Genomic DNA, 25806 nt, shown 5'->3' on the forward strand with positions numbered 1-25806 from the left:
GATGAAACGGCACAAGAACACAAACACGACTGCATCGGGATACAAAATTGTAACGGACCCTGATTACAGCTTCAGAAAAAAACAAAAAACAAAAAACAAAAAAACAACAGGCTCCATGATAACAGACCAAGCCGTGCAACCAGGTAAACTGAGGCTAGCCGTTTGGTTCACAGGCTGAGATCGTCCCCCATCTTCTTTAACTTCCACACTTTCTGCAATATTGTTATTTTTTACATAGCTTTCAGAAATATCACTGCATCCTCTACAAATAACCTCCCTGCACTCAAGGTTACGGCAAAAGTGAATGATAAGCTCTTAAATTTATTTCAGGAACACTGACAATTCTAAAGTTCCCTGAACTAAGCAGCTGAAATTCTTTGGCTGTTCCTTTCTCGAAAGTTAACGCCTATAAGGAAGGAAGACATAAAGGACACAGTGCCTTGAGCCTTTAGGATCCTGGTGAATTAACTTCCCACCCACTACAGGGAAGCAGGGAAACCACCAAGCACATACCCTCTATATTTCCTTTCTTCTGTGTCTTTTTTTTTTTTTTTAAGATTTTATTTTTAAGTAATCTCTACACCCAACATGGGCCTCGAACTCACAACTCTGAGATCAAGAGTCGCAGGCTCCACCGGCTGAGCCAGCCAGGCGCCCCTCTGTCTGTATCTTAAAGCCTGTGAAATCACACACAGTTCTTCTACTGAAATTCTTGCACGCAGGGACGACTACATTAGCCAAGGGAGTGTTATCACGGCGGCCCAGAATACAAAGATTCGAATAATAAGACATTGTGTGGACCCAGGAAAGTACCAATTGGAGCTCAAGTAACAATTTTAAGGTTAAGCAAACACCCGTCGAGCTCAGAACGGACTATGGCAGGCCAAATGGGCACCAAGGACATCATAAACACGTCCGCACTAGAGAAATGCAGAGTCAAGGGGGTCTCTGCCTGATGAGACGGACCCCCTCACCCACTGGGCTGTTTTCATTGCAATAAAAGCAAAAACAAATACAACACAAGTTGCAGTGCCCGGACTCTAGGACTCCCTCTCATGAATCTCCTTTCTTCCAACCATCACTGTAGCTCCGGGTTGATTCATGGTTGGCAGCAGAATTTTAAGTCCCAGATGGGCACCAGCCCATTCTCACAGTGGTATTGTGGTTAATTAACAGCAAGAGGATGTGCTGCTTAGCTCCTTGAAAATTAACTTAGGCCGGAAATGCCTTCTGGCTCCTTCCCTCCCAGTGGTTCCCCTTTTCCGACCCAACCCTTGTCTTGTCTGTGCCTCCTCTGAAACTTTGCTGAGATCCTTCTGCTGCTTCCACATGTCCCCCCACGTGTCCACATATGCTCAGGCCTCGGCTTTGCTACTAAACCCACAGTGGCTATTCGCCTCTTGCTCACACCTCCCTCCTTTCCACTCCCCTCAAGCTCCTTCCAGGCATTAGAGAGCACTGACTTTTTCACCTGCATGCGTTTCCACTTTTAACCCACAGCGTAAATCCTTCAGGACCAGGAGCCATTTCTTCCAAGTCCTTTAAAGGGCAAGGGCGGCACTTTGTTTCTTCACAACCAGCCCATAAAAGAGACTGAAGGGGTAAAGGGAGGTATACTCACCAAAGTATCTAGTATTTTAGAGACCTAAGAAATTGATCCTGTTTCAGATCAATCACCCAGTCACGTAATCCGCAAAAACATTACAAGGATACTTTTTCAAATGTGAACAAAAGCATCTATTATTAATGCCTTAAAGTAACAGGAAAGAGAGAAGACGGGCCTCTCTCTAGTAGATTCTACAATTAATATTTCTTAGAGAGGCTGGTGCACTTTTTGATCCCACACAAAGGCTGGCTGAGCGGTAAGCCAAGTACAGCATGGGTGTTACTTCATGCAGGTAGAACAGGTCACCTGCTCTCCAGAGTCTGATCCAACTATGAGAAAACCAAACACGGTCGTGGAGTCCCAGATACCAGCTCATGCCTCTCTTTACAATGGAATCCAGGTTAGTCCTACTTTAAAAGAACCACCCTAGAAGGCTGCGGGTGGGGACAGGAAGGTAAGCGAGCAAGCGAGGCAGTCAAGCATACAATCATGCAAACCATGCCCTTGCTTAAAATGGGCCCCCGGGGAAACTGCAGAGCCAACCCCCCTTCCAGGCTGCCCCTGAATCAGCACCAGCCCCCCAGGCCAAGGCCAGGGTTTGTACCCCCTGGGGAGGGCTGGTGGGACAGTCTAACCTGATGGGGTAAGGGAAGGCCCTTGACTTCCAGAAACTGGATTTCCCAACCAGCAAGCTCAGTCCAACAGGTAATGACATCAGCCCCACGAATCGGAAGCACAAAAGTGATCAGAAAACTAGTGAAGGTCCAACTGGCCTGAGCCCTGAATGCTTGGCCTTTCTAGAATGGGCCCATTTCCCCATCCCCTGACCTTGACCAACACCACTGCCCAGATCCATACTGACCTGGAGAGCAGAGGGGAGGAGGCCACCTGCCTAGCTTGGTCGAGAGGGGTGATGTCCACCTCCGCCACAAGTTCCCCAGCCGGAGCCACCAGCACGCATCGGGCACCGCCAGTAGGTGGGTCTGTCGGGGCTCATCCCTGAGCTCACCGGGTGCCCACCTTAACCCGCGGGGAAGGGGTTTGGCCAGGGCCAAGGCTCCCTTCTCACTGTGTCCGGATTTTCGCCTCTCGGGGGCTCCCTCGGCCCCCAGGTGTCCACAAAGGCACGCGCTGACAGTGGCAGAGGCAAAAAGCGCCGATGCCGCGGCCCCTAAAAGCCGACTTTCCGGGACCGGCGTCCGGAAATTGTTTCGGACGACCCCAGCGCTGGCGCTGGGCCCACTCGTCGGGGCAGGGACGGAACCCGGCCTGTCCCACGGCCGGGACAAGCGCCGGGAGGCTGGACACCCGGCCCCGGGAGGGCCCCGCGCGCCAGATCTCGGCCGGTCCCCTACGCCCTCCACCCCCCCTCGACCCCCGGGGCCCGCCGGAGCCCCCGCCGCCCCGCGACCGGCGCGATGCCCCGGGTCTCCCGGCCTCGGCTGCTCCCGAGCCCGGGACCAGTGCTCGCGCCGCCGAGCCCCGCTCCCTCCCGGGCCGCCGCGCCCCCCGCCCGCGCCCGCGCCACACTCACCGCCGCCCGCGCAGCCAGTCGAGCCGGGAGGTCTGAGCGAGCCGCGCAGGCGGGCGGCCGGGCCGGGGTGGGGCGGGGCCGGGCCGGGGTGGGGCGGGGCCGGGCCGGGGCCGGGGGCGGGGCCGGGGCGGGGCTGCTCAGGCTTCCGGCTCCCCCTTCAGCCCGCGCGCGGACCCACCCCGCCCAGTGCGGCCTGGAACGTGCCCGAGGCTGTCCCCCCCTCCGGGCTCTGCCCGTCCCTTCCGTCCCGCGGAACATCCCCAGAGTGCACCCCGACTCCGCTCACTCCCTGGATCCTCTAGGTTCTGCCGAGGCTCCTCGCGATGACCTGGGGGGGGGGGGGGCCCAGACTCCCCATCCTGTCCCCCTCCCCCCACTGCGGATTCTGCCCCTGCACGTCGATCCCCCTCCCCTCCTGATTTCCTCATCCTGCTCTCCCCATTCCCCTAGGTCCCCCATCTCTGGCATTCCTAACCCCTCCCACCGTCAGACAAGGTGGACCACCAACTTCTGAGTCCCAGGTTCAGGGTTCCCTGCTTTCAGCAGAGCAGCCCTTACTCTACCCGTAACAGTTCCGTACCTTCAGACGCATCCGGATAGCCCGAGATACACGGTGTGCCTTTGGAAAAGTCCCCCACTCTGGGCCTCAGTTTCCTGTCTGTAAAATAGACATTAACAGTACCTGTCGCATATATCTAAGAATGCATTGAGATCTTGCAAGCAAAGGGTTTAGTACAGGTTAGGTGTTAAATGAAACCAATGTCCTGTCTTATCACCTTCTATGTCCCCAGGGAAGTCCACGCCCCCTAGGTACTTTCTTATTCCATCACTAAAATCTCTCTCTCTCTCTCTTTTTTTTTAATTTTGAAATTTATTTTTGAGAGAGAGAGCATGCGCGTGAGCAAGAAGAGGAAGACAAAGGATCTGAAGTGGGCTCTGTGCTGACAGGAGGGAGGCCCATCTGGGGCTCAGACTCATGAACCATGAGATCATGGCCTGAAACACCCAGGTGCCCCTGCCCCTAGAATCTGCAAATCAATATCTCCTGTTTCAACATCCACTCAGTCCTCTGCCCCTAAATGGGTGCTGCCTGCCTAGCCGATAAGAGCCCCATTTGCCTGGTAAGGTCGTAACCGCAGCCCTGATCCAGCAGGGTTCTGGGAGAAGTCATTACAAGCCATTAAGGAGCTTGTGTGGCTTTCAGAGTACACAGTCTTGGAAATGGGAGGAACCCTGATGCGGCCATCTAGAGAAATGCCACTTGGGCGGAGAGCCTCTGAGTCCCTCCAGGGATTCATAGATTTGGATCCTACTGGATCCTAAGACTCTTCCGGTGATGGGATCCTCTGCCTTCACACGAAGACCCCAGAGACACTGAGACCCAGACAGGTAGAATGACTTGTCCAAAGTCCCAGAGCAAACTGTCCTCTCTGCCCCTGTTCAAAGCTCTCACCACCTTTTACCATATGGACCCAGCCACTACCAGCCATGAAAGGTATTACTCATTTGGGGGAGGGGATTTCAAAGTCCTCCCAACTGTGAGTAATCGCCAGGGAAAGGTTATTAGTGAGGCCAATCTTTTATTTTAAAACTATTGAGGAAGCTGGAATAAGCCCAGCCTCTGCCATTCTCCATTTTCAAGGTGGGCAAAGAGGCATGTTGTCCTGACATAAAACCAGAGTATCACGGACTGTCACTAGCAAGATACAAGCCCTACAGAAACTCTGTCAGAGCAAAATGTTCAAGAAACAGCCTGTGTGAATGCTTTCCCCCTCCCCTCCCCTCCCCTCCCTTCCCCTCTCCTCTCCTTTCCTTTCCTTTCCCCTATCCCCCACCTCTTTCTTTCCTTCTTTTTCTGCAGAGGGAAAAGTAATCGCACATCTGAATTACTTCTGTCTTTTACTCAATGCTACCACGTCATTCCTTTTTCTCCTTCAACAACTGAGCATCACGGGAGCTGGCTTTGTTTGTTTTTTTTTTTTTTCAGATGTCCTAAACACTTAACTGCGCCTGTGAGCTAGCGATTATTTATGGGGAGAGCTGTAAAACTGTGACTCTTTTTTTCAATCCCCAAGAAAACATAGAGATTGAATTTCTAACCCAGTGCTTCTGAGAAGCGAAGGAAAGTAACCCAGACACACGATCATTTCAATAGACACAGAAAAAGCATTTGACAAAACTCCAACATCTTTTCATGAGAAAAATACTCAACAGGGTAGAAACAGAAGGAAACATTCCACAACCTGATAAAGAGCATCTACTGTGACCAACATCCTCCATGGTGAAAGACTGGATGTTCCCCCCCCCCCCGCCCCGAGATCAGGAACAAGCACTTTTGACACTTCTACTCAACATTGTACCAGAAGTGCTAGCCAAGACAATAACACGAGAAAAAGAAGTAAAAAGCATCCAGAATGGAAAGGAAGAAGTAGGAACTATCTCAGTTCACAGACAACATGATCTTACACAGAGAACATCTTAAGGAATCCACAAAACATCATCAGTGCGAATCAACAAGGTCAGCGAGGTGGCAGGGTACCAGATCAACATACAAAAATCAGTTGCATTTCTGTACACTAGTAAGGAATGACACAACAATGAAAATCAGAAAATAATTTAACAAAGTCTGACTTATACGGTGAAAACTACAAAATACTGTTGAAGAAATTAAAGACCTAAATGAAATGGAAAGACATTCGTGTAGTATATCAGCCAGAGTTCTCTCAGAGAAACAGTACTGGAAGGAGATGATAGATGGGTGGATGGATAGATAGATAGGATGGGAAGGAAGGAAGAAGGAAGGAAGGAAGGAAGGAAGGAATAGATAGATAGGATGGACAGATAGATAGATAGATAGATGGGATGGACAAGTAGGTAGGTAGGAAGGAAGGAAAGGAAAGGCTGGATGGACAGACAGACAGATAGGATGGGTGGGTGTGGTTGATGGATGGATAAACAGTGATAGATGATAGATAGATAGATAGAAAGCATAGGTAGGTAGGTAGATAGACAGGATGGGAAGGAAGGAAGGAAGGAAGGAAGGGAGGGAGGGAGGAAGGAAGGAAGGAAGGAATAGATAGGTAGGTAGATAGATAGATGGACAGATAGATGGGATGGATAAGTAGGTAGGTAGGAAGGAAGGATAGGATGAATGAATGTGGGGAGAGAGAGAGAGAGGTGAAGCCCTCAGGCAGGAGTAGACGCTTTGGTCCACAGGTGTAATCCTTTCTCCAGAAAACTTAAGTTTTGCTCTTAAGGCCTTTTAACTGATTGGATGAGGCCCAAATTACCAAAATAATCTCCTTTATTTAAAACTTGTTGTATGGAACATGACTCACTCATCGCACTGTTTCAAGTACAGTCAGACTTTGGATTGCGAGCATAATTCATTCCTGAAACACGCTTGTAATCCAAAGCACGTGTATATCAAAGTGAATTTCCCCACAAGAAATAATGGAAACTCGGATGATTCATTCCACAACCCAAAAATATTCATATAAAAATGATTACAATACTGTAATATAATGCAAAATAATAAAGAAAATGAGAAATGTACAGAAAAATAAACTAACCTGCACTTCCCTTTAAAAAAAAACAACAAAAACGTGTTGTAGAAGTTAACCCCTTCCAAAAATACCTTCACAGCAAGACTTAGATTAGTGTGTACTTGAATTACAGGCCACTATGGCCTAGCCAACTTGACATTGAGGCTAACAACCATCACAGGCGGCAAGACTCCCCAAACTGAGGTACAGATTGGTGTGATGTCTTTCAAAATCTCAGCTGCCTTTTCAGGCAAGTGTTATGTCCCACTCTGGTGCGGACTGTTGATAACGGGGGAGGGCTGTGCCTTTCGGGGGGCTGGGAGTGTATGGGGGGGAGTCTCGGTGCCTTTTTAAAAGAGTCTTTTTTTTTTTAATATTCTGGAGCTGGATGGTGCTAACAGTTGCCCAACACTGTGAGCACTTTGTGCCACTGAACTGTATGCTAAGAAATGGTTAAAAGGGTACGTTTTACCATCATGCACATTTTCCCATGAAAACTAAAAGCTATAGTAAAAGTAGGCAAAGGACCTGAGTAGACATTTCTGCAAAGAAGATACATGAGCGGCCAAGAATCAGCTGAAAAAAAAAAAATGCTCCACATCGTTAGTCATCGGGGAAATGCAAATCAAAACCATAATGAGATACCGCTTCGTACCCGCTGTGGTGGCCATAAAAAAATTTTTTTCTTTTTTTTCAATGGAAAATAACAAGGGTTGGGAGGGACGTCAAGAAATTGAAACTCTCACACATTGCTGGGGGCCATGTAAAACACCACAGCTGCTGTTCCGGCCCCAAATATATACACAGAATGATTGAAACCAGGCATTCAAACAAAAAGGTACAGAGGAATGTTCTTATCAGCAATATTCGCCCCCCGTCAGAATGTGGAAATGACCAAATGTCCACCAATTGATAAGTGGGTGAATGAGACGTTGTGCATCCACACGACAGAATACCGTTCGGGCACACAGTGGAAGAAAGCACAGGCCCATGCTACAATGTGGGTGACCCTTGAAAACATTGTGCTCCGGGCGCCTGGGTGGCTCAGTTGGTTAAGCGTCCGACTTCGGCTCAGGTCATGATCTCATGGTCTGTGAGTTCGAGCCCCGCGTCAGGCTCTGTGCTGACAGCTCAGAGCCTGGAGCCTGTTGCAGATTCTATGTCTCCCTCTCTCTCTGCCCCTCCCCTGTTCACGCTCTGTCTCAAAAATAAATAAACGTTAAAAAAATTAAAAAAAAAAAAAAGAAAACATTGTGCTTATTGAAAGAAGACTGACACACGAGGTCCCATATCATAGGATTCCATTTGTAGGTTATTTCGAGAATAGGCAAATCTACAGTGGCAGAAGGCTGATTCGTGGGGGCCTGGGGCTGGGAGGAGTGGGGAGCGACTTCTAATGGGTATGGGGTTTGTCTACACATGTTCTGGAAGCTGGTTGTGGTGATGGTCACACTATTTTGATGTACTAAATGCCACGAAATCATAGAGTTTAAAATAGTTGAAACACTAGGGCTCCTGGGTGGCTCAGTCAGTTGAACATCCAACTCTTGATTTTGGCTCAGGTCGTGATGCCAGGGCCATCCCCCTGCACCTCTCCTTCACTTGCACTCTCTCTCTAAAATAAAAAAAAAAAAAATGGGGGGGCACCTGGGTGGCTCGGTCAGTTGAATGTCTGACATCAGCTCAGGTCATGATCTCACAGTTCATGGGTTCGAGCCCCGAATCAGGCTCGGTGCTGACTTCAGATTCTGTGTCTCCCTCTCTCTCTCTGCCTCTCCCTCACTTGTGCGCTAACCGCCCCCCCCAAAAAATAAATACATAAACATTTTGTAAAAAAAGAAAAAAAATTTAAATAGTTGAAATCTTAAATTCTGTATTGTGTGCATTTTATTTCAATTAAAAAAAAAAAAAAGTAAAGCAGGGACTCACCTATGCCCTGTTAGGACACAGCCAAAGGGGGCCACATGGCTTTTCATGACATCTGTGGTTGTTTCTGTTCCCACTGAAGAGTCTGCTGTTGTGCTCAACCCAAAAAGTCTCGGCACGAGATCCGGGCCGTGAAGACACATGCGCCGATACCCCGGAATCACATGGGCAGACAGAAAGGGAGAGGCGCCCTCGGGCTGTGCTCTGAGACATCAGAAATGACAGCAGCCAGGAGAGAAGAACGAGCTGCTTGGAGAATGCAGAGAACGATCCCATTTTTTTGTTGTTGTTAAAAGAGGGGGGAAAAGATACACACACACACACACACACACACACACACACACCCTGGGAAAATGCCTTGACACTTTCTCAAGGATAAAGAACACCGCCAACGGGAGCCTCTGAGTAGGGATTCTTTGTCTCCTTTTGTTCCCGGCCATTTTTCTGATATTTACAGGACACATACAAATTGCTTGTTTAAAAAAGCTGATCTTCAAAGAAGGAACTCAGTAGTCAGAAATAGCCTCCACTGGCTGGTTTGTGCTATTCATAACAACAAGTTCTGGTAACTAATGTTTCCATAACACCTTTTCCATTTTCAAAACATGGTTGCTGCACACATCACATGACTCATCCTTGAAGAAGCCCTTTGGAGTAGCGAGTCTTACTGCTGAGACACACAGATGGGGAAATGAGGCCAGGGGACCAGAAGCTTGCCCGTGGTGGTGGTGGTGGTGGTGGTGGTGGTGGGAAACACCAACTGTGCCCCCGCTGGCTGCAAGGCCCCGGGCAAAACACTCGTACATTCGTCATCTCATTGTCTCCTTGCAAAAACCCTCATATTCTCGAGATGGGGAGATTGAGGTCCGGAGAGGTTCCAGCATCCGGGCCACCTGCGGAGACAGAGGCGTAAGAGGCACAGGGCTTCCGTGGGTGCCCATGGTGCGGGAAGAACAGGCAGGGGGACTTGGGCTGGGCTGCAGGAAGTCGGCAGAACTGTCTTTTCACACTGGAGAGGGCACGGGCTGGCTTCCACTCATACAGAATTGCCTATTTCTCTTTTGTGGGTTGGAACTCTGTAGGAGAATATACTGGGGGGAAAGGCTCTGAGGCCCTAGCCTGAAAGCTCTCAGTGATCTGGAGGGCTCTAAGCTCCAAGAAGCTCTCCACAACATGGGGGCTAAACACAGGCATGGAGCCAGGCAGCCTGGGTTTCAAACGCCACTGCCACTGTGACCAGCTGGGTGGCCTTTGGCAACTCGCTTAACCTCTCTGGGCCTCAGCTGTCACCTGTATCAAGTGGAAATGGTAATACTTGCTCATAGAGTTGTTTCTGTTCCCACTGAAAACTCTGCTGTGGGTGCACCATGTGACCATGTGTCAAATAAATGGGATTCTGGGATTTATCTTCCACTCACCCCTGCACGGCCCGCCCCCGCCCCCTCCGCCGGCCTCCAGTCCAGAGCTACGCAATGGACGTGTCTGTCCACGGCTCCCCACCTGGCTTCCAAAGGGACGTCCTTGTCTGCGACTTTCACCATCGCTGGGCTCTTTCTGCGTTTTGTGGAATTGGAACCTGAACAGGAGTTTTCATCCATCAGCTCCGGGGCGCCTGACCTCAACTGCAGAACTTGGTTCAAGGCTGGTTTCCCCTCCGGCCAGAAGGAGACAGGCAGGCCGGGGGCTGGGCTTGTGGGTCCGGGGAAGCCTGGAATCGCCCCACCTCCAGAGGGTCTGACCAGGGCTCAGGGGTGGGTTGGGGGGGCTGGTGGGCGGTTTGAGGAAACGGAGCAGTGGTGATGCCTTGAGTCCGGCACGAGGCCTGGGCCAAAGTTTCCTTGTTGGCTCCTTCCCAGGAGCAAGGCCTCAGCCGGCCCCTCCCTGCAGACTCCCCTGCTCCCTCAGCTGTCCTGCCAGCTCCCAGTGTGTCCATGACAGTGAGAAGAAGTCACGAAGGGAAGCAGCGTGGCAAGGTGCCGGCACAAAGGAAGGCTTCGGGGGGTTCAGAGCTGCTATTACTGACCTGCTATTGTTCTTAAGCGCCCCTTCCAGCAAACACAAAAACCCACATGGGGCGCCCGGGTGGCTCAGTCGGTTGAGCGTCTGGCTTCGGCTCAGGTCATGATCTCGCGGTCTGTGAGTTCGAGCCGCGCGTCCGGCTCTGTGCTGCCAGCTCGGAGCCTGGAGCCCGCTTTGGATTCTGTGTCTGCCTGTCTCTCTGCCCCTCCCCTGCTCGTGCTCTGTCTCTCTCTGTCTCTCAAAAATAAATAAGCATTAAAAAAAAATTTAAAACAAAACAAAACAAAAAAAACCCACAAGTCCCATGAGAGTGCCTCCCCTTGTTCTCGAATCAGTTTTGATCCACTGGCCTCAGACACAGCTCCGTGATAAGAAAATGGTCCCGCTCAAACAAATGAACTCTGGACACAGATCACCAAACACCCCCTACCTGAGCTCCTGACTCGGTTTCCCCACAATCCAGAGTGCTGTCAGGACCCTCCCTAAGGCCTCCAGAATGCTATACGATCTGAGCTCTGTTCTTCTCTGCCCTCAATTTCCAGACACCCTCGACCTCACTCTGCTCCGGCCAAATAGGCCTCCCTGCTGTTCTAGCACAGCCCTGCCCCAGGGCCTTTTCACTGGCTGTCCCCTCTCTAAAATGCTATAAATGAGGAAGCAATCAAGACTCAAGGTTTTTGCCACTGGTGTCAGAACTGGGATTTGAACCTAAGGTAGGACTACGAATAAATTCTAATGTGAACTGCTCGAATTCTCACTCTAATTCACTGCAGCCAAGTCCCCGCCCATTCCAAATCGTGCGCCTCTGCAGGGAGCCAACTTGTCCCCCCTGGGAGCTGACAAGCCAAGTCAGTAGAGCACGAAGGCCCTAAGGCCCCTGGACAGAAATCCCCAGCAGCAGGGAACAGCTGTGGCATCAGGGCTGAAGAGGGTCCCCTCGAGTGACAAAAGAGGAAGCGAAGAAGCAGAAAGGAGAAGCGGACTGTAGCCCTGCCTCATTTCTCAGACCCACATAGGTAGTTCCCAGCATCGCGAGAACGAAACAGAAGTGAAATCCTGTAGAGTCATCGGACTCAGGGCGTCCGGGGTTGGGGGGCTGTGGGGAGGAAATGATCCTACCGTATCTCCCTGAGCCCCTCTCTGGGCCAATCCCGGCGGCCGTGGAGATGTTGGAGAGGCGCTTGCTTGTAGACCTGTGGGCGATCCGCACTGAGAACTCACTCACTGCGCAGATGTCCCGGTGGCTGGGCACAGATGGGTCACCCCACGGAGCCTGCACAGCCCAGAGTGGAGATGATGCAAATGGCTATTAAAAGGGAGCCGGACAAACCCATCATGAAAAATCAGTGCGGAAACTGCTCTGCCACCATTTAGGAGGACAAAATGGCCCCAGCCCCGTCTGTCCAGTTACAGAGATCGGGCTGTGAAATCCTCCAGGGGGAAAGACAAGCTGTAGAGCAGGGAGGGGGTGGGGTGGGGCTGGGCAATGGACACCGAACGGGAACATGTATGGTACCTGCTTCCTCGAAGGTCACGCCAAGCGGTGGGACATGAAGCCATATGACTGGGTCATGACCAGCCACCTTGCCTTTTAAACAGAACGGGATGGGATGAGATAGGACAGGACAGACAGGACAGGACGGGGAAGGACAGCATCCAAGAGACAACCCCAGATGGCATTTCTTATAATAAGTAGCATTGCATAAGTTTTCTATTTAGTTATACGCCAGCATCCGCGTATACTGGGTTACGATGCAGAATCTATTTTTTCACTGCGGCTGGGAGCTAAAAAAAAAAAAAAAAAAAAAGTTTGAAAACCCTGGAAACGGAAAAAAATGAAAAGAAAGAAAGGACTCAAGGTGGCCCCCTCTGAAGAGAAGGAGGCCACGGGAAGCAGCCTTACTTTACACAATTCCGTGCTTTTTTTTTTTTTTTTTTAAACAACGAGCACGCATTGCTGGGCTTCTGCAATAACATAAAGAACTTTTAAAACCTTTTAGAAAACATAAACATGCCTGCCTCAGTCTCCAGGAAAGAGGCTGGGCTGTCTGAACTGTCAACTAGTTTTTGATGTGGAAAAGGCCAAAGCCCTGTCCCGAGGGGCGCTCCCTCCCAGAGGGTTTCCAGGGCCTCCCTGGGTTTTTTCCACTCGTCCTTCTCTTCCCCTCCAGAAAGCCACGGGACCATCCAAAAAGGAAACACGCCTTAAGACGTCAGTCTTCATTTTCGAAAACGGAACAGGCGCCCCCCACCCCGCAATGGCCATTGTGTTTTCTGTTTTCTGTTTGGCATTACAGAGTCCATATTTTCCATAAAGAGCCTCCCTGACTTCATTTTTAAAATGCCTACAAAGGTGACAACCTACGGTCGCACCCAATGATTTCCTATTGTACTTGTCACCTTGGTAGATATCCCTGGGTGTGTGGTCTTTCTTTTCTCTTTTTTGTAGGATTAGTTCCTTCGGGCAAATTCCCAGAAGTGTGATCGCTGGACAGGGAAGCGTCCACCTTTCCAGGCCCCTGATACACTCCGCCGAGCTGCTTTCCGAAAGAGCTGGGGACTCACGCCTTTTCAAGGAACTGCCCGCTGTGAGGGTGGTTAGGTCATCGCCACCTTTATCTCCCTGCGGGACACATCTGTGACCCAGGTGCCTGTGTCACGGAGCCCGGAGGAAGGCGGGAAAAAGCATTCCCCTCTCCGCCACCAGGCCAGAGCCTGGAACCGGCGGGTCTCGAGGACTCCAGAGGGTGGGGAGGGCATCCCTTCCCCACCGTGGAAACCTGGAGGCCAGGCCGGCACCATCTGGAAGCCAGGGCTGGGAAGGCGGGTGTGTTCTCTCACTGGGCCGCTTTGTGCACCGCGGGCCCCATCGGGAGGTTGCGAGCATGAAGAATGTGGCCCAGAGCACGTCACGCTGCATGTCTTGGAGGGTTTGGGCTCCTAGGACAGAAGGCCCCAGTAGGACCGGCTCAGAGACAACGCAGATGTATTTCTCACAGTTCCGGAGACTGGGATGTCCCAGGTCAAGGGGCCAGCCGATTCAGTGGCCGATGACCCGGATGTCATCATACGGTGCAAGCCCGCAGGGAGCTCCGTGGGGTCGCTTTCATCAGGGCACTGATCCCACTCATGAGGGCTCCGCCCCCATCCCCCAGTTGCCTCCCCAAAGCCCCACCTTCTCACACTATCCCGCTGGGGGTGAGGTTTCACCTTGTGGACCTGCTTGGGGGGGCGGTGGGGACACACACATCTGTCCGTCGCACTGGGCATTTCTGAGCAGAGAGGATCAGGGCCATCCGTTGTCCAGATGGGGATACAGGTCAGCATCAACTCTGCCTTCGGGGACCCCCACGGACCTCCTCGGGGCCTGGGGTTCTCATAGCTAAAAAAAAAAAGATGAAAAGCTGCTGCTTTCCCACGGGTTAGCATCAAGACCAGACGACCCCGTGACCTATGACCCAGACTCCTGCTCCCCACCTTCTCCTTAGGGCCTCGCTCATGCAAGGTGTGCCATTACCCACTAAGTTAAGGGATTGCAACCTTGCAAAACTCACATCCCACACAGCATCCACCGAGGCTTCACAGATCTCATCCAGGTCCCCCACGTCCCCTCTGCCACTGGATTTTTTTTTGCTTTTAATAAGCTGGTCCAGGGGAATCATTGTCCTCTTAAAGACTGCCATGACTTTGAAGCAAATCCCCGACATCGGATCATTTCATCTGCAAACAGGCTGGTTTGAGGCTCTCAAAAGATGAGGATTCCTTTTCAAAACACAACCACGAAACTACAATGCGCTGCAAAAAGAAAAAGAAAGAAAGAAAGAAAGAAAGAAAGAAAGAAAGAAAGAAAAAGAAAGAAAGAAATGAACACATTGCTGAATTCCATCCAATGTCATCCAGTCTGGGTTTACATTTCCCCAGCTGTCTCATAAACATTTTTTTTTTTTTTAATCTGGCTTCTTTGAAACAGGATCCTGCCCCCTGGGCCTCCAGGACCTGGCATTCGGCTCGTCTGGCACATAGTAGGTGCTCTGTAAATCCTCGCTGGGTTGAACAAATAAGGCTAAAGAATTTTCCAGGGGCAGCTCCCGTTTTCGGAGCGGTTCTCAAGCTGGGCAACTCGGATGTTCCCATCTAATCCTGACAGTCGTGCTGAGGGGGAAACGCTTTCTGTGAGCCCATTTTACAGAAGACACAGCTGAGGCACAGAGAGGTGAAACGACCTGCCCCAGGCTGCACAGCAAGGAGTAACGCCCGTAGGAGCAAGTAAAGAGGGCCCAGGACATAAGCTCACTGTGCCAGATGCTGTGATCTGTAGGGGAGGCTGTGCCGGGCTGGCCTCACCCACTCCCAGAAGCTCCCTAGCAGCATGAAGACACATGGGCGAGTGGCACAGCTTCTGAGGCCAGGAGTCAATCCCTCTTATGGACCGACACCCACGTGGGCACCCTCAGCCACATCGGTGCCCTGCAGGCGTATTCCTGACCTCTGTCTCCTCTAGGAGGACCCCAGGAATGTCCTCCTCTGGGCCCCAAAAGGAGGAACAAGGACATCTGAGACTGTCCTCTCTCCGTTTGGTCACGCAACAAATAAATACTGATCGTTACAAGATGCCAGTCACTAATCGCAGGGCCTGGAGAACAAGTGAGAGCCAAGAGCAAGTCTGAGTCCGGTGGAGGACTTAAAGAGGCCACGAAATGTATTTGTAAGGGCCAGTGGGAAAAGGGTACAAAGGAAGGATGTAGAGGTTCTAGGGGCATGGGCGGGGAGCAGTCAGTGAGGGCTTCCTGGAGGAGGTGAGGCCAAGAGTGCTGAATGTAAACTCCTGAAGCTAGTGGCTGAGCCCTCTTATTATTTTGAACAATGCCGATGAGCAAAGTACTATTAACAATAATATGAACAAGAATCGCGATGGGTGACAATCCCTGGATTCTGTTGGTGTGTTCATTTACCGATGGCATCTCCCTTAGTCTTTATAATAACCCAACAGGTAGAGACCGTAAAGGTAAAGCCCATTCTAGAGAAGAGCAAACTGAGCCTCAGAATGGTGAAGTGATTTAGCCAAGTCACAGAACTCAGCAGGTGGTGACGCTGGGATTTGAACCCAGGCCCGCTAGATCATCGAGCGCCTTCCTTTCTGTTAAGATGTCCCGCTTCCCAGACAGACTGCTGGCTGAGCCCCTCCCTGGGGCTTCATGGAATCATTCAAAGTTGTCTCCCTTCTGCAAATGTGACCCTAGGTCCCTCACGAGGGGTTGGAGCATGAGCGGCCTTCAGAGTCAGAGGCCCCAGCAGCACTGAGAGCCTGGCCACTGCCCGCACCAGTTCTGCAGCGGGGAGGATCTGAGTCCTTCCTCTGGGGCATACTGGCTGTGGGACCCGAGATAGGTTCTGCAGCAGCCTCTCTGAAAAGCAGGGATGACAATGGGGATGACCTTGGCGGGGGGGCTTCCGAGGCCGGAGGAACGAGGGCAAGGAGGTGGGGGCCTGTGGGACATATATTTGGGGACCAAATATGCCCTGGGACCCAGGGCATGGGGTAGGGAGACAGGGGACAGAGCTGGAGAACTCTGTTAGGGCGGGTGACTGAGCACTTACTTGGTATGAGGGCTGGAGACATGGAAACCCAAGGGTAGGGATTTTGTCTGTTTTGCTCGCTGCTACAACCCCAGTGCCTAGAACAATGGCTGCCACATGATAGTTCCCCAGTCCTCGATGGGTGAATGAATGATGGATTGCATCAATAAGTGAGTGAGTGAGTGAGTGAGTGAATGAATGAATGAATGAGTGAGTGAATGAAAGAAAGAATAAGTGAGTGAATGAATGAGCGAATGAACGAATGAATGAGTGAGTGAGTGAATGAATGAGTGAATGAAAGAGTGAAAGAATTTGTGAATGAATGAATGAGTGAATGAATGAATGAATGAGTGAGTGAATGAATCAGTGAATGAATGAATGAGTGAACATGCATTCTGACAGCAGACTTAGGGGAATACCTGGGGAGGATACAAGGAAGAAACCACTGTTCCCTAGTGGGTAGGAAATTCAACACTTTTTAAAGGGGCTGAGGGGCGCCTGGGTGGCTCAGTCGGTTAAGCCTCCGACTTCTGCTCAGGTCATGATCTCGCAGTCCATGAGTTCGAGCCCCACATCGGGGCTGGCAGCACAGAGCCTGCTTCATATCCTCTGTCCCTCCTCCACTCATTCTCTCTCTCTCACTCTCTCTCAAAATAAGTAAATAAACTTTTAAACACTTTGAAACAATAAAGCGGTCAATGCTTCGAGCAAGTCTTACTACGTGAGCGAGGCAGACGTGGGAAGAGGACACTGCACGAGCAAGGCCTGGTGAGTTGACGATGGGCTGGCATCCGGAATTACTATAGGATGCAGGTGGGTGTAGAGTGGAAAGGTTGGTGGTGAGTCAGGGACGAGCCCCACGTGCCTGGGATACAGCATTTGAAGGCTGCTCTCCTGCGACGAGGAATCAGAGAAGGTTTTCAGCAGGAACACAGCAGGATCATAACTGACCGTGTCTAGCTGCAGGTGTCCCACAGCCCAAAACCTTCCTTGCACTGCTTTCCAGGGCGGGTCTGGATCCCATAGCATGTGCCCCACCCCGAAGGCTGAATCCTTCACAACGCGTACCAAATGCAGGGGTTCCGAAAGTATTTACCAAGCACCCTCCGTAAAGAGAACAAGAGTTGATATGCATTAAGCATCTACATTTGCCAGCATTGGGCTCAGCCTTGGGTACGTATTATTTCATGTCATTCTGCCATCAGCCCTGTAAAGTAAGTAGGAGCTCTACCCCACGTGATGGATAAGGAAACTGAATTCAGAAAGCTTCAGTGAAAGGCCCAGGGTCCCACAGTTACCTGGGGAGAAAATCCGGATCCTGACCCCAGGCGGTCTGGATCCAGAGCCCCTGTTCCCATCAGCGTTCTGAACTGCTTAAAGCACGGGGCTTTGCCTTCTGCCATCATGTCGGGAAAGTAAACCACCAGACTCAGGTTAGATGCTTAGAAAAGGGCTGCCTTTGCCGAGCTGGCCTCAGCCTTAGGTCACAGACCTGCTTTGGAGAATGTGGCACTCAATACTGTGTAGGGCTGCTGTTGAGGACAGTGCTGTCAGCTTGAGCACATTGCTGTGGCCCCTGTATAAAAGGCAGACAAGAGAAAAGCCTTGAGTTCTTCAGATCCAGAAAAGCCAGACTTCCCTTGCGCTCTTAATTTGTTTTCAATTTTGGAATGGTGAACATCTTGAAATTGATTGTTTCCCTTTTTGCTCTGGCCACTGGGAAGCTCAGACCACATGTACATCCCAGCTCTGTAAGCAGTAGTGTGCTTTAACATGGGTGATGTTTTATTTTCCTTTTCTCCTATTTTTTTATGACCGTTTCCTCATTAAAAAAAAAATCCTAGTGTTTTTTGCTATCTTTGTTAGTTACTTTTTTAAGTTTATTTATTATTTTCTGAGAGAGAGAGAGAGAGAGAGAGACAGAGGGAACGTGGGAGGGGCAGAGAGAGAGAGGGAGAGGATCCCAAGCAGGCTCCACAGCTGTCAACACAGAGCCTGATATGGGGCTTGAACTCACAAACCGTGAGATCATGACCTGAGCCGAAATCAAGAGTCTGATGCTTAACTGAGTAAGCCACCCAGGCACCCCTAGTTATTTCTAATCCATTTCGGTGAAGGGCAAGTTTATAAATAAATATATACAGAGATTTACTCCAAGGATGCAAAGATGGTTCAACATCCACAAATCAATCAACGCGATGCACCACGTTAACAAAAGGAAAGAGAACAATCATCTATCATCTCAATAGATGCAGAAAAAGCACTTGACAAAATTCAACATCCTTTTATGATAAACACTCTCAACAAAGTGGATATGAACAGAATATACTGCAATACAATAAAGGCATGTCTGAAAAGGCCACAGCTAATATCATACTCAGTGGTGAAAAGGAAGTGGTGATCTTCCTTTAAGATCAGGAAAGAGACAAGGATAGCCACTCTCACAACGCTTATTCAACAAAGTATTAGAAATGCTAGCCACAGCAATTAGGCAGGTAAAAGAAATAAAGAGCATTCAACTTGGAAAGGAAGAAGTAAACCTGTACTATTGGTAGACAACAAGATTTTATACACAGAAAACCCTAAAGACGCCACAAAAAACCATTAGAACTAATAAATTCAAAAAAGTTACAGGGTACAAAGTCAATTTGCAAAGGTTGGCTGCATTTTTATACAGTAATGACAACCTATCAGAAAGAGGGACTAAGAAAACAATCCCATTTAGAATGGCATCAAAAAGAATAACATACCAGGGTGCCTGGGTGGCTCAGTTGGTTAAGCGTCTGACTTTGGCTCAGGTCATGATCTCACAGTCCATGGGTTCGAGCCCCACGTCGGGCTCTGTGCTGACAGCTCAGAGCCTGGACTCTGCTTCGGATTCTGCGTCTCCTTCTCTCTCTGCCCCTCCCCCGCTCATGCTCTGTCTCTCTCTGTCTCTTAATAGTACATAAACGTTAAAAAAAAAAAGAATAAAATACCTAGGAATAAATATAATCAAAGAGATGAAAGGCCGGTACACTGAAAACTGAAAGATATTGATGAAAGAAATGGAAGAAGACACAAATAAACAGAAAGATATTCCATGCTCACAGGTTGGAAGAATTAATGTTGTTAAAATGTCTAGACTACCCAAAGCAACCTACAGATTCAATGCAATGCCTGTCAAAACTCCAATGGCATTTTTCGCAGAAATAGAACAAACAACCCTAACATTTGTATGGAACCGCGGAAGATCACAAACAGCCAAAGCAATCTTGAGATCAAAGCCACAGGCATCAAACTCCCTGATTTGAAATTATGCTACAAAGCTACAGTAATCAGGACTGTGGTCTTGGCATCGAGACAGACAGCAGTATCAATAGAGCAGAACGGAGAACCCAGAAAAACACCCACGCATACAAGGTCAGTTAATTTGCGACAAAAGGAGGCAAGAACTTACAGTGGGTAAAGGACAGTCTCTTCAATAAACAGTGCTGGGAAAACTGGACAGCCACATGCAAAAGAGTGAAACTGGACCGCTTTCTTACACCATGCACAAAAATTAACTCCAAATGTATTCAAGACTTAACTATAAGACCTGAAACCATAAAACTCCTAGAAGAAAACAGGTGGTGAACTCCTTGACATAGCTCTGGATGATGATTTTTTCCTGGAGCCGACCCCAAAGGCGAGGTGAACAAAAGCAAAAACAAACAGATGGGACCACATCTAACTATAAGTCTTCTGCATAGAAAAAAAAAATTGGGGCGCCTGGGTGGCTCAGTTGGTTGAGCGTCCGACTCCGGCTCGGGTCATGATCTCGCGGTCCGTGGGTTCGAGCCCCACATCGGGCTCTGTGCTGACAGCTCAGAGCCTGGAGCCTGCTTCGGATTCTGTGTCTCCCTCTCTCTCTCTGCTCCTTCCCCGCTTGTGCTCTGTCTCTCTCTGTCTCTCAAAAATGAATAAATGTAAAAAAAAAAAAAGAAGAAAAAAAAATTAACAAAACGAAAAGGCAGCCTACGGAATGGAGGAAGCTATTTATAAACCATATACCCAGTAAAGGATTACTATCCAAAGCAAAGAAAGATAAGAATTCATACAACTCAATATCAAAACAACAAACAATCCAATTTTAAAATGGGCAGAGGATCGGAACTTTTTTTTCCCAAAGAAAACAGGTGGGCAACAGGCCCACGAAAAGAGGCTCATCACCACCCATCACCAGGGAAATGCAAATCAAAACCACCAGGAGATACCACTTCACACCTGTCAGAGTGGCTAGAATCAAAAAGACAAGAGCCAGCAGGTGTGGGCCAGGACGTGGAGGAAAGGGGACCCTTGTGCCCTGCTGGGGGGAACGCACACTGGCACAGCCACCGTGGAAAACGGTGTGGAGGTTTCCTCAAAATATTAAAACCAGACCTGCCACCCGATCCTGCAATTCCGTTCTTGGATATTGACCCAAAGAAAACACAAACACTACTTGCGGAAGACATCTGCACTCTCATGCCCACTGCAGCGTTATTCGCAACAGCCAAGATACGGAAACAGCCTCAGTGTCCACGGATGGATATGTGGGTAGAGAATACGCGGTGAATATATACAGAGTAATACTGCTCGGCCATTACCCAGAAGGAAATCTGGCCATTTCCGACAGCGCAGATGGACCTTGAAGGCATCACACGAAGTGACGTAAGTCAGACAGAGAAAGACAAACACTGGATGATTTCACTCACGTGTGTAATCTAAAAAACAGGACAAACAAATAAAACCAAACAAAACGCACAGATGATGGAGAACAGCTTGGCGGTGGCTGGCCGCGGGCCGGGTAGGAGGCCGAATGGATGAAAACGATCAAGAGGTACAAACATCTAGTTATAAAATGAATGAGTCACGAGAATGTCATGTTAAGCGTCCGACTTCGGCTCAGGGCATGATCTCGCGGTCCGTGAGTTCGAGCCCCGCGTCGGGCTCTGTGCTGATGGCTCGAAGCCTGGAGCCTCCTTCGGATTCTGTGTCGCCCTCTCTCTCTGCTCCATCCCCACTCGTGCTCTCTCTCTGTCTCTCAAAAATAAATAAACATTAAAGAAAACTGTTTAAGTAATACTATCGAGGTGTGTATTTGACAACTGCTAAGAGAGCAGATCCGGAGCATTCATCAAAAGAAAAGAAAAAGTTTTTGTGACTGTGGCGTGACAGTAATTACACAGTAGCAATTATCGTGGGGATCATTTCACAACATATACAAGTATCGCCTCCACAGGCTAGAACCTGAAACGGACGCAATGTTCTGTGTCCGTCTGCGTCAACGAAAAGCATTTTGATGAGAAATAAATGCGCACACGAAAAAGGAGTGACGATACTATCGTTCGATCAGGCGCTGTTAGCAGGTGGAGCTGGGTGGATATTTCTCCGTTGGGGGCCGTCCTGTGCCCTGAAGGACGCTTGGCAGCCGGCCTGGCCTCCATCCGCCAGATGCCAGGAGCAGCCCCCGCCCCGCTGTGACAACGGAAGAGGCCCATTGCTAAATGTGTCTCGGCGGTAAACTTGCACGCGGTTGGAAACCTGCACTCTCGCACTGCTCCTTGAAGGCAGGCCGAGGGTGGCTTAGGACAACAACCAAGGCCTGCTTGGGGCTGGAACTTGGGCCGGGTAAGAACCCCCAGCTGGAGAGGGCACGTCTTCAACGCTCCAGGCTCCCAGCTCACAGAGCTCTTACCGTCTCGTCCCCCACAGCAGCCCCACGGGGTCAGACTTAGGTCCTCATTTCACAGATAAAGGCACTGGGGTCCAGAGAGGCTGAGTGAGCAGCCCGACATCACACAGCAAGAGGGTAACGGGGCAAAGGACGCAAGGGCCGAGCAACCTCCCTGCCTCTGACGGAAGCTGAGAAGAACAGAGAGTGACCACTGTGAGAAAAGGGATGTGCGCTGGGGCCGGAGGCACAGGTCAGACCTGACTGGGCAGGGGGGAAGCCCAGGGAGGGAAGTCCCGGCAAGAGAAAGGCACAGCGGCAGGCACCAGAACAGCTTTCTTAGGAACGGGGACTCCCCAGAGAACGGAAAACCTGCCTGGAACGTTCATGGCAGCACTATTAACAATAACCGAAAGGTGGAAACAACTCAAGGGTCCATCCACGGACAAACCCATGACTTTGCGGTCCGTCCACATCAGGGACATTACTCGGCCGTAAAAGGAATAAAGCTTGACACACGCCCCGATGCGCACGATGTTCCGTGAAAGAAGCCGGACACACAACGGGCCGCATTTTGTCTGATTCCATTTACATGCGGTGTCCGGGAGGGGCAGATCCATAGGGACAGAAGGCAGGGGAGGGGAGGGGTCAGGGGGACTGGAGGTGACCTAGAAGGGGGAAGGGGTGCTTTTCGAGATGACGAGAGCATTCTCAACCTGGCTCTACTGACCGCTGAGAGCTGCACAGCTCGAGATACTGAAAGCCACGGAGGGCACTGTGCACTTGAACGGGGGAATTGCATGGCACATGAACGGTATCTCAGCGACGTTCTTCTTTAAACAAGCGACAAAAGACTTGGGTAGGTGGGGGCACGCTCACGGTTGAGGATTCGGGCTTCGGTGTTGGCTATGCCGCTCTCTCGCCGCGGGACCACGGGCACTTTATCTCCTGGAGCCTCAGCTTCCTTATCTGTAAAATGGGTGTATCAGAGGTCGCCCATCTGCTACGGTTGAGGGAAGACAAGACAAAGGGAGAAGCTTGCAGCCAGAGGCTGGCACACAAGTGACATCAGTCACAGGACACTAGCCTCCGGCTGTGCCTCGTCCTACCCGCTGCTCCCTCGAACTCCAGAAGCCTGGAGAACGCCCGTTCCAGGAATGAGGCAATTCCTTGAAATCTGAAAAGACCACGTAAGGCTTTCCCGGCTCGGGGAGGAAACAAAAGCCTTCACTGTCGTCCAAGCTCCGGATCCTAAAATCCTGCCCAGGCCCAGAGGCCCTCATCCATCACTTAGTTTCAAGACACCAAATGACCTCAGCGACGCGCGAAGGGATCTTCACAGCCATCGCGACTTGGGGCCCTGGAATCCATATCCCCTCCCCCGTCCCCACTGCTCCTGGGAGCTTTGGGGGCCGCAGGAAAGGCAAAGAGAAGCTGGCACGAGCCCTGCAAAATAATCCAGCCCGGGTGGGATGTGGTGGTGGGGGACCCCACAAAGGAGCAAGTGTGTGAGGGGCCTGTCCGTGTACAATGGCCCCTCAGAAACCTGTCCCCAGGGAAAACAGAGGATCTCTATTGGCATGGCCTAAGAAAGAAATGTCTGTATTCTTTTAGGAACTGCCCCCACAGGCTCCAGGCCAAGAATGTGCGGCACAGCATCTATTAAGTTTCTAAAATTATGCCTAGGTTGGGGGGTTGGCCAGGCCCAGGAGCGGGAAAGGATGTGGAGGGCGGGCAGGCGGGCAGGAAATCTTTAATCCCACTCTTTGCGCACTCCGGGCAGCGGGAAGGGAGTGCCCCTCCAGCAGATGTCAGGTCGGCGCTGAGAATCAAAAGCCCTTCTGTGCACAGCCTGGGCACTCAACTGTTTTTAAACACTGCTACAGTGCCTTCCCAGATTGCCCGAGTTGTCCTTGGTTGGAGAGAATTAGGAATAATGGGATGGTGTCCCTTGGGCGGCCTAATTTGAGGAGTAAATGAGAGAAAGCAAGCTCCTGGTGGTCAAAATCTAGACATACAAACTGGGTTGCTATATGGGGTTGTGCAGGTTGTGCAGGTCGTGCACTGCACAATTGCCGAGGGACGTATTTTCAAATATGGCGTTGGGCTGTGTACAACCCGTACGACCATTTGAAGTGGCCCATGATGTCCCAGAAGGAGGAACAGCTGGCTCCTGTGGCCGGGGTCTCACTCTTGGGTGGAGCTGGGAGGACGTGAATTGGAGGCCGGTTTGTATGTGAGCAAAGTTGACACAGCAAGACATACATCACCAATGTCAATACAGATTGAAATACTTTGAGCCCCTCTCCCCCAATATGCACAACTGAATATAAGGCAGCGGGAAGGAAAAGCCAAGGGGTAGGAGCCTCAAAATCTGTGGGTTATCCTACCTCCCAGATATGGTTACCAGAAAAAAAAACAGAGGACAGGCAGTTAAATTTGAATGTTGGATTAACAATGAATATTTTTTTTTGGCAGAATTATGTCCCAAATGTTTCACGGGCTATATCTACATTAAAAATTATCTGTTGTTTATCTGACCTTCCAATTTAGCCGGACATTCTCTGGTTTTAGTTGCTAAATCTAGCAACCCTACCTTCAGAGGACATGCCTATAAAAACTCTCCCACCCACCACCGCCTGGAAATAGCCATTAAAGCAGCAGCTAATTAGAGCATGTTCCCCCAAGCCTTTTTGGCCGCTGTTCTGTAGGCAGGACAGAGGACCGTGAGCACCCCCATCTCCCGCGCCCTCTCCCTCCTCCCCTGGGGGCTCTGACATGACCACCTTGCCACCCAGCCTGGCTACGAGGTTCGTCTGCACGTAGGTGCCCGGCGTGGCCACATGCCCCGTGGGGAAGACTGGAAACACAGCCTCACCGCCCACGCCACCGAAACTGGAGGAGTGGATCTTGCACAAACAAGGCTGGCTGGGCCCAGAGTTACCAGCGGGCCTCTCCAGGTGGTTCCCCAGGACCGTGACGCCGTGGCTTCCTCAAGCTGTGGCGGTCATGGGCTCCAGTGTCTCCTCTTTGTTGGCAGTGGGGCCACAGCCGGGTCAGCCTGGGGTGGGGGTGGGGGGTTGGTGCTCAAGTCCAAGCCAGGCCGGTTTTCTGGAAGGCGGGCAGAGAGTGAGGAAGGAGAGGCCTTAGTCGTCTCCCAGGCGGCTTCCACAGGAACGACTGGCCTACCTCTTGGGGAGCCACCTGTGGCCAGAGCAAACTGCATGTGGCCAGCGGTCGGTGGAGCCTATCCAGCAGGCAGGACGCGTCCATGCACGGGGAATCTGCACAGAAAGATATCCAAGGACGGAGCAGGAAAGGCCTGGACCCTGAGCCCCCAAAGGGCCCTGGCAGAGAGAAAGAGGGTCTCTCGGCTCCCCTGCCCCAGCTCACAACCGGCCACTGACTGCCTCACCCCCCTTCCCCACTCCTCTGTTTGTCTGAGTCCCTGGGAAGGGCAGGGAGGCCAGGAGGGGCTGAAATGACATGTGAGGGGTGAATCAGCCCTCTCTGGGAATAAATTCCACCTGGCTAGGTCGGAGGTGATTGGGCACCGTCGGAGCCTCCCCTGTGGCTCCTGACGGCTGCGGGTCCCCTCCCCTTCACCCCAGAGTCCTGTTCCCTGGAGAGGCACAGGGGCACGTGTTCCCTGCAAAAGCTGTCCCACATGGCGCACGAGGGCGCAACCAGAAGGCGCCCTCTTCCCACGAGAGGGCCAGCCAGTCGGGTTCTTGACTCTGGTTTATGTTTCCACGTCTGATCCCCGTGGCGGGAGAGAAGGAAGGACACTCACCGGGGCAGAGGGACCAGAGCTCCTGTATCACCTGGGGCGGGTGGGGAGACAGTCAACGCAGCCAGAAGCCAGGTCCCTCGGGCTGCTTTCTCCGAATTATCCGGGTAATTCCTTCACAGCTGGGTTTGAGGT

General features: G+C 50.9%; 1 protein-coding gene, 1 long non-coding RNA gene and 1 other non-coding gene across 6 annotated transcripts in view; 1 reads left to right on the forward strand and 2 right to left on the reverse strand.

Annotated features, from left to right (window-relative positions):
* LITAF (lipopolysaccharide induced TNF factor) overlaps nt 1-3227 on the reverse strand; it is a 27539-nt gene extending 24312 nt beyond the window's left edge. The window contains exon 1 of one of the 2 annotated variants that reach the window (XM_053213028.1): nt 3141-3227. The gene's annotated coding sequence lies outside the window, so the exon portion shown is untranslated. Of the gene's footprint in view, nt 1-2468; nt 2943-3140 lie in introns of those variants that run through there. The other variant, XM_015087629.3, reaches the window with a different exon arrangement.
* A 5677-nt stretch (nt 3228-8904) lies between these two features.
* LOC106989166 (uncharacterized) overlaps nt 8905-25806 on the reverse strand; it is a 70605-nt gene continuing 53703 nt past the window's right edge. Inside the window, exons 3-7 of one of the 3 annotated variants that reach the window (XR_008294593.1) lie at nt 16926-17783; nt 14185-14425; nt 13031-14012; nt 12147-12415; nt 8905-9504 (exon numbers count right to left, since the gene is read on the reverse strand). This is a non-coding gene — a long non-coding RNA (uncharacterized LOC106989166). Of the gene's footprint in view, nt 9505-11981; nt 12416-13030; nt 14013-14184; nt 14426-16925; nt 17784-18957; nt 21213-25806 lie in introns of those variants that run through there. The other 2 variants (XR_008294594.1, XR_008294592.1) reach the window with 2 other exon arrangements.
* TRNAR-CCG (transfer RNA arginine (anticodon CCG)) lies at nt 19956-20040 on the forward strand. Its single transcript has one exon. It is a non-coding gene; the product is annotated as a tRNA-Arg (tRNA).

This window comes from Acinonyx jubatus, chromosome E3, assembly GCF_027475565.1.
Source record: "Acinonyx jubatus isolate Ajub_Pintada_27869175 chromosome E3, VMU_Ajub_asm_v1.0, whole genome shotgun sequence".
NCBI lineage: Eukaryota > Metazoa > Chordata > Mammalia > Carnivora > Felidae > Acinonyx > Acinonyx jubatus.